Here is a 4,919-nt window from a genome sequence, read left to right as displayed (position 1 = left end):
CACAAAACATGCATTCGATGCAATTTATGCTTTTAAAACATGCTATTTGAGATATATGCTGACATTGCTAAACATGGATTCTAAAACATGACATAATCACATACAATACATGACATTCAAAACTAAGCATAGAACTATCATGTGAATCCATAAGAAAACTAAACTGAAATGAAAGCTGAGCTGAACTAATATCAAACTAATGCTAAAGCTGCACTGCATTCACATAACTAATTCGTGAAGTTTGAAAACTATTTATCATAAATAGATAAAAATACATAATCATGCTGCTGATGGGCCCGACAACTGTACTTGCTGTGTGCGCATCCCTAATTAAACCCGGGGTTACAAATTCTGAATCTAGTAGGGCTTACTAGGTTATCTAAACCAAGAGACGACTATGGGAGCCCAACCCAATGGACATCTAGTCCAGTACAGTGCCACTACTGAAAATAAAATACTGGTTATAGCTGAATTTTTCTTATCTTGCTATTTCTAGGTTATCTGAACCTAGAGCTAGGTTGTCTGAACCTAGAGGCGACTGTGGGAGCCCACCCATTGGACCGTAGTCCGATAAAAGTTGTAATAAAACTGAACATGCTGTAAAAATGCTTCTATTGCATTTACTGAGCTATTAAAATGCCTGTGGTAGTACTTAACTAGGCTACACATTTTATCAAACATATGGTGTGCAATAGTTCACACCCTACATACTAAAACTCTGCATACGACTAAACTAATGTGTAAAACCTCGAAAAGAGCTACTTATACTGCAAGTGAGGGGTTTCTTACCTCCTGCTCGGAGTTTCTTACAAATCTAAACGCTAGGTTTCCGGTGGAGAAGATCCCTTCGTTGATCTCCTCGCGTCTACGTGTTCCTCTCGCGGAGAAGAGTGTCTTCGTGTCGGAGTTGTTGCCGGAAGGTGCCCTTACGTCTCTAGGAGTGAAACCCTAGGTCTCTCGGGGCCTTGGTGTGCCGTGAGGTGAGGAAGAGGAGGGGGTGGCGTGAGGGTTGAGGAGGAGTTGCCAAAACATGTAAAACCAATCCCCACTTAAGTTTCCTATTTATATTAAGTGGTTAATTCGGCCAACTTAAATATTAATATAATTGGTTCCCTCTTCTTTCAGCACGGCCCTGCTGGGTTCACTTGGTTATTAGAGTCCTCTATAAGGCATAGGGTCCATAGGTCTCGGGTTCAATTCCTGCCTAGACCATTTTACATTTCTATTTGTTTTTGCTACCTCCGCTACTCTAAAAATTCCATAAAAATATCCTAAAATTCCCAGAAAATAATAGAATATTTCCAATAATTTATTTGGAAATTTTTGGGCGTTACAATCCCCCATACCTTATAAAATGTTCGTCCTCGAACTTAGAATAACTCTGGGTACTTCTCTCTCATACTGGCTTCTGTCTCCCAAGTTGCCTCTTCTGCTGTGTGACTTTGCCAAATAACTTTTACTAATGGTACTTCTTTACTCCATAATTTCTTAACTGCTCGGTCTATTATCTGAATAGGCTGACTGTCATAGCTGAGGTCTTCGCAGACTTGTACCAACTAGGGCTCAATCACCTGGGTGGCATCTGGGATATGCTTCTTCAGCATAGAGACATGAAATACATTGTGGATAGCTGACATCTCCTGGGGTAGCTCTAGCTCATATGCTACCTTGCCCACTCTTCTAGTGATAAGGTATGGTCCCACATATCTGGGACTTAATTTGCCCTTCTTCCCAAAATGCATTACTCCCTTCATGGGAGCTACTCTGAGGAACACTGAATCCCCAACTGAAAACTCTAAGGGTCTGCGCTGTGTATCAGCATAGCTTTTCTGGCGGCTCTGAGTTGTCTCTATCCTCTGGCGGATCTGCTGTATAACTGCCGTGGTGTCTGCTACTAGGTCTGTCTGAAGTTCTAGTTCCTTCTGTTCACCACTCTCATACCTGCAGATTGGAGATCTACACCTTCGCCCATAGAGAGCCTCATAGGGTGCCATACCGATAGTGGCCTGATAGCTGTTGTTGTATGCAAATTCTGCTAAACTCAGATATTTGCACCAACTTCCCTTGAAGTCTAGGGCACATGCTCGGAGCATATCTTCGAGTACCTGATTTACTCGCTCTGTCTGACCATCTGTCTGAGAATGGAAAGTTGTGCTAAATTTTAACTTGGTGCCCAATGTTGACTGTACACACTCCCAAAAGTGTGATGTGAATCTACTGTCTCTGTCTGAAATAATGGTCCGTGGGATTCCATGCAGTCTAACGATCTCCTTGAGATACAACTGAGCTAGCTGTTCCATGGAGTAGGATATCCTGATAGCTAAGAAGTGGGCTGATTTAGTTAACCTGTCAACTATTACCCAGATGGTATCAAAACCATTCGTGGTTCTGGGTAGTCCCACTATGAAGTCCATAGAAATGTCTTCCAACTTCCATTCTGGGATCTGGATAGGCTGCAGAACTTCTCCTGGTCTCTGGTGTTCTGCCTTGACTCTCTGGCAAGTCAGACAGGTGCTAACATATCTAGCGATGTCTCTTTTCATCCCAGGCCACCAAAAATATTTCTTTACATCTTGATACATCTTGGTGGAACCCGGATGCATCGCATAGGGAGTTCCGTGAGCCTCGTCTAAGATCTTCCTCCGTAGTTCCTCCTAATCTGGAACACAAAGTCTATCACCAAAATATAATGCCCCACTATCTGATACTCTGAACTCTCCACTTTCTGATTCTGCTAACCCTTGCTTGATTTTCTGAATTTCAGGATCTTGTCCCTGAGCTGTCTGGATGTCACCAAGCAAGGTGGATTCTAATGTCATAGTAGAGAGCTGTCCCACTATAAGTTCGAGATTGAAATCTGTGATCTCCTTCTGTAAGGGCGGTGACATGGCTGCTAGTGATAGTAAGGTGATGCTGGACTTCCTGCTAAGTGCATCTGCCACCTTATTGGCTTTTCCTGGATGGTAGAGTATGTCTACATCATAATCTTTGACCAGTTCGAGCCATCTACGCTGTCGCATATTCAGATCCTTCTAAGTAAAGATGTACTTCAGGCTCTGATGATCTGTATACACTCTACACTGAGCTCCATACAGGTAATGTCTCCAAATTTTGAGAGCGAACACGACTGCTGCAAGCTCGAGGTCATGAGTAGGGTAGTTCCTCTCATAATCCTTGAGTTGTCTGGAGGCATAGGCAATTACCTTACCTTCTTGCATCAGTACTGCTCCTAGTCCCGATTTAGAGGCGTCACTGTAAATATCAAAGCTATCTGTGTTTTCTGGTAGAGTCAGAATAGGTGCACTGGCCAATCTCCTTTTTTACTCGCTGAAGCTGTTCTCACAGTCCTCTGTCCACTGAAATTTTATGTTCTTTCTGGTAAGAGCTGTCAGTGGGGTAGGCTATCCTGGAGAAGTCCTCTACGAATTTTCTGTAATAACCTGCTAGTCCCAAAAAGCTCCTGATCTCACTGGCGTTTTTGGGTCTTTTCCAGTTACTCACAGCTTCTATTTTACTGGGGTCTACCATAATATCATCCTTGGAGATAATGTGACCCAGGAAGGCTACCTGATCGAGCCAGAATTCACATTTCGTGAACTTGGCATACAGCTGGTTCTACTGGAGGGTCTGCAGTACTATCTTCAGGTGCTCTGCGTGTTCTTCCTGAGTTCTGGAATAGATAAGGATGTCATCGATGAATACGATAACGAACTTATCTATGTATTCTCTGAATACTCTGTTCATGAGGTCCATGAAAGTAGCTGGAGCATTTGTCACACCAAAGGGCATGACTACGAACTCATAATGTCCGTATCTAGTCCTGAAGGCTGTCTTAGGTATATCACCTTCTTTACTAACCTGGTGATATCCTGATCTGAGATCTATTTTAGAGAACACTGCTGCTCCCTTTAGCTGATCGAACAGGTCATCTATTCTGGGAAGAGGATAGCTGTTCTTAATCGTGACTTGGTTTAGTGCTCTGTAATCTATACACAGGCGCATGCTCCCGTCCTTATTCTTCACGAACAGTACAGGTGCTCCCCATGGTGAGTGACTAGAGCGTATGAAGCCCTTGTCGTGCAGCTCCTGTAGTTGCTCATGAAGTTCCTTCAGTTCTGCTGGAGCCATGCGGTAGGGTGCTTTGGAGATGGGATTTGTACCAGGAATAAGTTCTATCTCAAATTATATCTCCCTATCTGGTGCTAGGCCTGGTAACTCCTCAGGAAAGACTGCTGGGTAGTCACATACGACTCGGACCTCCTCTAGTTTTCGGTCCTTGTCTTGTCTGGTACTGACTATATGTGCTAAGAATCCCCTATATCCTGAATCCAATAGTTTCTGTGCTTTCAGAGCTGAGAGAAACTTCTTGTCCTTTCTCTTTGATTCTCCAACGAACCTAAACTGCACTCCTGCTTCGGGTTGGAATACAATTCTCTGTTTACGGCACTCTATAGAGGCGCCGTACTTGATCAGAAAGTCCATTCCCATGATGACATCGTAGTCGGCCATATCTAGCACTATCAGATCGCCAAAAAAGCTCTCTGTCTGCTATAATGACTGGCACTGCTCTAAGCCAGTGCGTAGATGCCATAATTTCTCCCGAAGGTAGTGTTGTCAGAAACTGACTACTGAATACCTCTGGGGGTACTGCTAACTTTTCAGCGAATACCCTGGATATATAAGAATGGGTTGCCCCAGTATCGAATAAGACAGTTGCACTTTGCTGTAAAATACTAATCTGACCTGTAACAACTGTCGAGGCATTCGCTACATCCTCTCTGGTGAGTGAATAGATCCTTGCGTTCGTTGTGGCTGAGGGGGCTTCTAGTCTGCCTTGACTGATGTGTGGACCATCTAAAACGGCCTGCATCTGGTGCAACTGGGCTGGCTTGACTTCGTACTGAATTGGCTGTGGTGGA

This window comes from Zingiber officinale, chromosome 6B (genome assembly GCF_018446385.1).
Source record: "Zingiber officinale cultivar Zhangliang chromosome 6B, Zo_v1.1, whole genome shotgun sequence".
Taxonomy (NCBI): Eukaryota; Viridiplantae; Streptophyta; class Magnoliopsida; order Zingiberales; family Zingiberaceae; genus Zingiber; species Zingiber officinale.
The sequence above is the reverse complement of the archived record's forward strand: the minus strand, read 5'-3'. Positions refer to the sequence as shown.